This window comes from Squalius cephalus (genome assembly GCF_949319135.1).
Source record: "Squalius cephalus genome assembly, chromosome: 5".
Taxonomy (NCBI): domain Eukaryota; kingdom Metazoa; phylum Chordata; class Actinopteri; order Cypriniformes; family Leuciscidae; genus Squalius; species Squalius cephalus.
In genome coordinates this window covers 25,409,620-25,419,381 of record NC_137126.1, presented here as the reverse complement: position 1 = coordinate 25,419,381, position 9,762 = coordinate 25,409,620, and positions in this window count along the sequence as shown.

Genomic DNA, 9,762 nt, shown 5'->3' with positions numbered 1-9,762 from the left:
TCCAGCAGATGATGTCATAGAATGCATAATATAGAATAATTTAATAAACCGTTTACATGGATAGTTCTTGCCCAGCGTTCCACTTATACGGAACAGCAGTTCATCAAATAACTTTGCAGCTCCGATTGTGTATCATTTTTTTTGCCGCGTAACTTTTTTCAGAGACTGCATCTGAAATCAATGACTGTCTGAGTAGGTACCGTACAACATGTGAATTTGAACTTAGCAACTGTTTAAAAAAAAGTATGTTCTATATAGCATGAATATGGGTAGTATGCATGAATTTCGGACGTACTACTTCCGCCATGTTGTTACTGTCAAGTGACTTACCAGTATGGGAGGCTGGATGGGATGAAACACATTAAAACACTTGTGGTTTCACATTACACTTGTGCAGACATGTGAAACACGGACAAAACACATTGAAACACTTGCGAAACACATTGAAACACTTGCGTAACACATTGAAACACTGGCACGTTCACATTAGACTTGCACAGACATGTACCCTGGAAATCCAGACCCAAATCCGAAAGATTAAGGGTCTGGCATTGAGTAATGAAAATCGCCCAACTCGAGGGGCGGCAACAAGCATGCATTTGAAAATCTCACTGCACGCAATTGGATAATACTACGACCAATCGCTGTCGTCATCTGTTTAGCTCACCTCTGGCCCGCCTATATCAGATACACCGATGTGATTGGTGCAGCTCGGCTATAAGGGCATAGTTAATGAGCATCATCACTCAATGCCAGAGTGACTCACTGAGCAAATTCAAATTGTGCTCTCGTGAGAACTCTGGATTTCCAGGGTAACAGATGTGAAACACGGACGAAACACATTGAAACACTTGCGAAACACATTGAAACACTTGTGCGTACAAACATATATTTGCGCATATATATGAAACTACGGTGCTGCATTGCTACCACATACATATTATTTTTTTTACTCAATTATGTCGTAATAACGAGATGTTATGTCGTTTTAATGACATCTTTTCTCGTAATAACGAGATGTTATGTTAAAAGAATATATTTTCTAGGCCTAATAAGGACATGTGTAGTCATGTACAGAATATGCCTTTATCCACATAAAATGTATATAGCCTATCATGCCTTTATCATACTTCTACGTTCGAAAAGCTGAAAGCAATTAGTAGCAGGACATTCTAACGCTTAACGTGAAAAACGATTAACGTGGCTTAATGAGACAGTCAGATTAAAAGATCAAATTCTGTACACACCTTATTAATAAACCATACTATGTGCATAAAAGCAGATGAGCCCAGAATATGAACGCAACGCATGAATTACACGTTAAACATTTTCCTCATATCAAGCCCTTGATTCAGGGAACAGGGAAATATTTTACCACTCCAAACGCCATCTTCATTAAAAAAATATTTTGTTTATTAAATGCAAAGTTTTTCATTTCAAAAGCATTTCTAAATTCACTTCATATTTCCAACAAATGAAACTTTGGGGTGGGGTGGGGTGGGGGGCTACTATGACATTAGACTAAATAGCCTATAATAAAAGATAATGAATTTCAAACCTGAACCAAACACATTTTTATTCAAAGATCAACAGTCTGTCATTAGTCTTTAGTCTGCCACAAAAAAAACAACATTAAAATCATGAACTCAAATGTCATTGTGAAAAAAAAAAAAAAAATAGCCGCTTTCCGACCGGAGGAACCTTTTCACAGTTCCTAGAACTATTGGCTAAAGTACCCAGATGTCGGCGTGTTCGCACCGCAGGAACTAGGAACGATTTTAGTTCTAGGAACTCCATTTGGAGGAACTAATTTAGGTCCTACTTCAGAGTAGGGTCTAAACCAGCACTATTGAGCTGGTAAGTCCCGCCCATCCGGTAAAACCCCGCTGGACCTCTAGGTTGAAAAATCGTCAATGCAAGTGAATGGGAGAAAATAATTATTTTCTGATCCCGTTTGAATTGTGCCATGAATGTGAACATATGTTGTATGTGAATTTTTTATATAATGTTTCATGTTACGAGTTTGACAGTATATTGTATGATTCTTTGGCTAGCAGTTGTGGAAAAGACATAACGAGAAAGACTACATGTCGCCTAATGGACGTCACCCCATAACACATTTCCCTCCACTTGTCAAATCACGGTGCTAATGCTGCGATAATCTATGGAGACAGATCAAGATGTCTGTGTGTTTTGTACCCAAATGTCACCATTCAAACCAAATGGGCTGTTCTTTCTTCAGATTCACGTCGAAAGCAGCGAAGAGTTGTAGTCCACAAAGTGCTCTCACACAAAGTCTAACCGTATCAAACTTCTACCCGCTAAATTGTAGCATTCTTCACACGAAACATTATATTAAAAATTCACAGACAACATATGTTCACATTCATGGCAAAATTCAAACGGGACCAGAAAAGAATTATTTTCTCCCATTCACTTGCATTGACGATTTTTCAACCTAGAGGTCCAGTGGGGTTAGCGGAAGGGGCGGGACTTACCAGCACTATAGGAACTACCCGTGACGTTAGTGTACGCTGATTGACCGAACGCACGCGGAATACCAGCACCCGCCATTTTTAAAACAGCTATATGTAAACACACAGATTATAGCCTATATGTTTACTCCAGAAACTAGATACAAACATGGAAAACAGTGATAGATGGGCCTCTAAACCTTTATGCTGAAGAGAAAATCCAACGCAACTTTGAGGGGACCAAGCCAAACATGATTATGTTTATCTGCCCAGCTAGCAACACTGGACATCAACCACACGGCATAGGCTAATAACCTTTTTTCATATACTGTCTACTTTCTATAACAGTTCTATCTAATAATATATTAAACAGTACTGTTAGACAGATTGCTAACTAATAAACACAGAGAATGCGAGCATTGTTTGCTCTGGCGTTCTCATCACTGCCAAAATAAAGGTCCGTCGCGCCGTCAAAATAAAGGTCGCTGTGCTTGCGTCACTCCCTTACCCCTCCTACCAGTTCCTATGGCCACTTGGCCAGTGCGAACGCAAACAGCAAAACCGAGTTTGGGGGAGAGTAGTTCTTAGAACTGTTTAGAAGTGGACAGTTCCTAGAACTAAGTTCCTGTAACTACTTGGTCGAAAAGCGGCTTATGACTGTTGTAAGAGTGTGTACATCAGACCTTTCAGGCTATAGCCTAACGCTAATAAGCCTTATGCCAAAATTATTATTACAACTAAATTGTCGGTCATTAAATAAGAAAACTAAATAATTGTGTGATGATTTGCTTTGTGTAACCCATCATCAGACATTAGGCCAAAGTATTTTTTTTGCACACAGTGCCGCGACCAATCAATCACTCCTTTACGACTGGCTGCTGCACATTCACTGTAGCCTACTCGCGGCTGCGGCAACTTGCGCTCGATCAATGCATATAAATTCGCGCCTACGGTATCTTTGTAGAACTTAAAAAAAAGAAAAAAAGATGCTGCAGCCAATGAGCAGCCGGCGGGGGCTGGCTGCAGGACGACTCAACCTCCACGGACAGACAATAACTACTCAAGATTTTGCTTTAGTATAATTTTTGGGACAATTAGGGCTGGATTTAGGATTCGGGACAACAGCTTAGATTTCGGGACTGTCCCGAATTTTTCGGGATGTCTGGTCATAATGCCTTATACAGGCCAGACATAACACCCTTATAAGGGCTAGAAAGTATGTAGTTTAAGGACATATCTCTTTATTACGAGAAAAAATAGCCTAAGTCATTTTAACGACATAACATCTTTAACTGGTCGATAAGTGTCAATTAGCCTTTCGCCGAGCCCCGCCCCCCTTAGTTACTGTTGCTACGTCCGACAAACAAATGGTCAAACACGACCAGCGCGACAGATTGCCATGACGGGAAGAGGTATATCCGTGCGTGTCAGTGACCTTTTTTGGAGCAATAGCTCCGCGATATCCTCCAGATCGAGGCAAAAGGGGTTACAGAGTGCAGTGGAGGGATATATTCAAAATATAAAAATACGCAATGAAGGAGACACGACTACTATCTACGTCTCTATCGAGGCTAATGCTTACCGGTGTTCATACACATCATGTGTGATATGACAAAGAACAAGGAAACAAGTGTTTAAAAGCATTGAAAGACACTCACTGTTGTGTTTTTGTGTGAAAGAAAAAACTGTCTCTGAAAATAAAAGTGCTGTCAGCAATAATTTCTTATGTGTGTTTTTTCGCATAACACTATGACTAAAATTTCAAAACACATGCGAGTTAACGTTATATTCTCGATGCTGTAGTTTATTTTATCAGTCACAGTATATCATTAATCAAGCTTAATTTGACTTTTCAACTACAATTAGGCAGGGTGAACTGAAAGCTTTTACAATATTTTAGCTAACGTTATAACGTTATATCATTGACAAAATTATGTGGTGCATTTTCTTCCAAAAATTATTTTCTTTCTCAAATTCATGCTTCAAGTTGACAAAGCACAATAAACGAAATCACACAATAACTGTTTAACCAGACATAGCCTTAAATTGCATCTAAATAACTTTCATTGATTGTCTTTCATAATGCACTTATCATAATATTTACTAGGGGGGCAACGGATCACAAAAATCGCCGTTCAGACCATAATATTTATTAGTGGGGCAACGGATCATAAAACTCGCGGTTCAGACAATATTATGTTTTTTGAGTTACAGATAGGATAGTTTTTCAGATCAGAAAAACAAACAAAAAAACCTTTAAGTAGCCATCGATACCACAGCCAGCAGACGCATTTATGCTTCGTAATGTTCGACACATTTAACTGGGAGTGGGGCCGTCCACACTGTTTTATCCATTGTAGACACCGCTCACGTTGTGTTTTCGGCTTTGGGAATGGAAAGAACACAACTCCTCCAGACAATCTCTCAGGGTATCTAGTGTCCGATTTACAAACGCCGTGGGCGCACCGCTTCACCATCTTGCTTGGAGTCAATGTTTGTCTAGTCTCAGCCTCGGACGTAACGCCCACGGACCGTTGGCTGAACGTCTGATGCATATGGCACACTTTTCTGGAAACACTTCAGGAGTTTCAAAGTCGCGACCTGATTGGTTGAATTCTACAGGATGTCCGCGAGACGTGTGTGTCGCGTTCTTTAACGGTCCGTCTGGAAACAAATGCCGTGACGCCAAAACCCCTCGTGGAAGAAGAAAGCCGTTGTGTTTACAACTGAGACAAATGAGCGCTTACCAGGACCAACTAAACGCTGGATTTTCAAAAGTATGTGAAGTTTGCGGCTCCATTGTTGCAGTAAACTTGCACAACGTTCTTGAATGAATAATTTATTAGATGCACGCCGGTCTGTTATTGTAGGGACATCGACATTATATTGGCACGCCCCTAAACATGACGAACTGTGATTGGTTGCGTTATATGTCAGTCAAACGTCCTCTTGGCCAAGAAAAGCTGCGATAGAGTCCTGGGGCCTCATTTATAAACGTTGCGTACGCACAAAAGAAGGTGTACGCCGCTCTCTACGCAATAATTGGTATTTATAAAAAGCAAACTTGACGGGAAAATGTGCGGTCTTTCACGCACACTCTGACCCAGGCGTACGCACAAAAACGGGTGAAATGAGAAATGGCGACACCGTCGGCAGAATGAAGAAACACGTGAAAGTGTGTGAAACTGTAGACCGTTGTGTAAAATAAATGGCAATACTGCCTCTCATAAATAACATGAAGACTTCACAAAGCAAGTCTTACAATTAACAGCCTACACGAACACCCGTTTGATCAATCTGCAGTGTAAAACAAACAAAATCAAACGAAGATTAGAACAGAAATGCAAATTAACACATATTTGCTAAAAGAAAAGTGAAATATGTTCTGCAATAATATTTGCATGTTATGCAATTCATTCTCATAACACATCTGTAGCTTGTCAGATGCAATCAAATGGATGGTAATAAAATGCCATGATGCCATCACAATGCGTAATGACGTGAGTGAAGTTACGTTTCTTGGTTTTCCTCTCTGTGTTTGCCATGATTTCGCAATCGATGAATATTAATTCTGGGCGTTTCACGGACTATTTATGGGCAACTATGTGCGTGACATGAAGCCACAAAAGCTGCGCTCCATTTAGAATTGATTGTGATTTATTAAAGGAAAACTGCGTAGGACGTGCGTGCGCACGGTTTTATAAATCCGAATATTTCTGTGCGTACGCACGTCCTATGTTTCATCCGTACGCCACTTCTGACGCAAATCATACGCAAAGTTTTATAAATGAGGCCCCAGACCTTCTGCCGTCAGTCTGAAGGTCTGGCTACGCGAGACTAATGTTTGTCGGACCTGCTCACATAGTAATGGTTGCTATGATGTGTGATTAGACAATGGCCGTTTTGGGGGAGGGGCCGGCGATAGGTCAATTGACCTATGGCTAAGCCACGCCCCCTCCACTCACTCAGACAAACATTCAACATTCGGTAACAGGCGCTATGGCAGCTGTCACAGTGGGAGACATTTCACAGGAGGCATTTGATGATTTTTGCAGCATAATGAACAGGCTGCGATGTCAAGATTGCAATGCTGAAATTTGTGTGTGTGTGTGTCAGAGAGAGAGGCGCGGGCGCGATTGAACAGTGGAAACATAAAAACATACCCCATCGTATTGTTCAGCTAGAAGCTAGGCCTAGTTAGCCTAACGTTACGTTAAAGATACCGTTCAAATACGTTGTTGACTTACATTAGAACAGATAGACATCCTTGTTTAATTTATCCATGTTTAGTTGGTGTTGTGGTTACCGCATAACTTAATCCAGAGCAGACACTTATCTCGGTTGAGATGTGGCTTGGGAAAGGGTAAAAAATACACACCGTCGCCCAGCCTCTCAGAATACCTAGTGTTGGAGTTAAATGTACCCCATGCACACCGTTTGACCATTTTAAACTTAAAATGACAAGAAAAAACTTATAAAAACGAATGAAAACTGACTAACTGCAATGCATTTCAATGGACGTGGAAGGAGAGAATGTCCGAGTGTATTGGGTTAGCTATGCGCACTGTGACTGGCTCATCGCGTTTGGGGGGCGTGGCTTAGCCATAGGTCAATTGCGTCGTCGTTACACTGCCAGTTACAAATCCTCTCCCGTGGCCTCATGGAATAGTAAAGTGTGCATTGAATGCACGGTGAAAGTCGGTCATCCGTGTACTTGTTGCCTATTGCTTTTCGAATAGGCTACTATGAATTTTCAATTTTGACATAGTAATGTCTTTGATCTCTTTTGGCGTACTGTTTTTTGCATATAGTAGTAAAGTATTACGTTTCGTACACAGCGCAAATATTTTCTATCTAGCGCAATAGCATAAGTATCTGTCACGGATCTGCCAGGCTCTCACACCTGCCATACTTACCTGATCTCCAGCAATATTCTCCTTTGGTAATCTCCATTCATTCTCAATCATTCTCCAGCATCTTCCTCTCCCTCAAGTCTTCTGTGTACACCTGTAAGTAACCATACCAGCAAACTGACCCATCCAGTCGAAGTGTGTGTTCCATCAGCCACCAGTCTTCCCATCCACGATCTGCTGAACCTGTAAGACAAGAAATATTCACATTACCAAGTTATTTTCTGCTTCTAGTATCTCTGAACTGCCCACTTACCTGTTATCACCAATCTGCTCAGTTGCTGTCAATAAAGCTCTTCTTTGACTGTTTATATCTGTGACTGAATCTACTCCGTTTGTCACACTGTTTTTCAACTACTATATAGGGAAGTATACAACTTCAGATGCAGCCTTTGTTTTGGTTGTGCTTTTGGCTTTGCTCCTCTGGATGAATGTCTTTTAAAGGCACCAGTGTACACATGGATGAAGGACACCTTATCAAAGCAGATGAACAAATAAGTTTTTGTTTAACAGTCAGTGATTTGCCATAACTTTTTCTTGTTAGTTGTGACAAAATTTCAGCTTCAAGCTACCCACAGCAGGAGCTACATTTCTTTGTGTACGAAAATTATATGAAACAGGTGAGTCGTATTTATTGAATTTTCTGAAAAATCATTCCCGACAACTCTAAAATATAAATTATTTAGATTTATCAAAGTGGTTTATTTATTTTTAAAATACTGGTTTGGAAGATTTTTGTTGTTGTTGTTGTTGTTTTGCAGTCTCTCATTAATAACGTTTTGTTATTTCTCAAGTTATATATTTTTGCCCTAATGAATCATAACATTATGTTTTATTGAAAACATTGTCTTTAACATTTTAAACAACATTAATAAAGGCCCTGTGTCACGATCTGTGTTTTAGTGTTTTCATGGACTTTTTGTTTGCATTCATCAGTTAGTCTACATGTTTCACGTGTTTCCTTTGTTCCTATAGTTTCCCGCCAGTCATTAGTTGTCATGGTCACTCATCACGTATATCGATATGCATCGATGCCACACGTAAAATAGCGACATGAAGTACCTTATTTTGACACTCTCCATATCCTCACATAACGTCCGTCTATGCACTTCAAAGCGTGCATTTTCGTTTACTCACCATAATGCCTGCCGGTGTGTTTTTGTAACATTAATCTCCTCATTTGAAATAGACGCCTGACAAGATTGACTGAACCGTTTTTGTCACAAAAACCGGTATTGTCCACTATTTTACAGCAGAAATCGACAAGAACCCTTGTTTGTGAACACAACCCTATAAGTGCGTTTTAGCGAATCAACGCGCATTATTCAGGTCAGGTCACAAGGCTGCTAGTCACTTCGAAAAGCCGTGCTAGCTGAGAGGAGTTTCGTCAAAGCTGACAAGTGATCGAGGATGGCTCATTTAAACGAACTTGATGAACCTGAGGTATCTTTTTCGGGGTTATAACCTTGATAAAGCAGCATGTCACAGTGGTGAGGGAAAAGCTCCTTGTATTGCGTGTAATAATCACAACAATAGAGTTTGTCTGGCGTTTATGTCAGATGAGGAGATTAACGTTACAAAGATTAACCGAGTGTTTTATAGCCTATTATCATAGCAATTAGCCTACTTGGTTTTGTTTAACTCTGAAACACTAAATGTGGAGTTATTTGCTTTTGCCCAAAACCAACTGTTGGAGTTATCTGCTTTTGCTCTTAAACTTATATACAGTATTAAAAAAATACTTTCAATGATTTTTAGTTTTGTATGTTAGGCTACCTGTTTTTTTTTTTGTTTTTTTTTTGTTTTTTGTTATTAATCACACAAAAAACAGCTGCTGTTTGATATTAGCCTACTTGGAATGCACAATAAATAAAAACATGATTTATGAAAATTAACAAGAACAAATTATTTTTTCAAATGAACTCTTCTGTTCTAAATGTCCCAATTGGGAGAGGGTGTGCAATTTTCAAAGAGTTTAATTAAACATTCATGTTATATATTTTGGTTGCATTTGTGAGTAAAAATGTAACTGGTTGTGTAAACTTGGCACATAATATCTAAATATCGATAAATCAATAGATATAGCCCTGAATTGAATCATATCGCAGAATTTTCAGAGATATCTGCAAATGTCGTATATCGCTGGCTGAGAGAATCGATATTGTATCGTATTGTGATGAGCAGTCCGATTTATACCCCTATTTGTTATGTTGTCATTATCACTGTGTATTTAAGTTCCTCTTTGTGCTCCTTTCAGTTGTCCGGTAGTGTTCGTGTGTTGTGTGCTACACACTGCCTCATTGCTGTTTCAACCCATTGGATTCCCTGAGTTTACTTTATTTAAATAAAAGGACTTATATTTGATCTTCTCTTGCCTC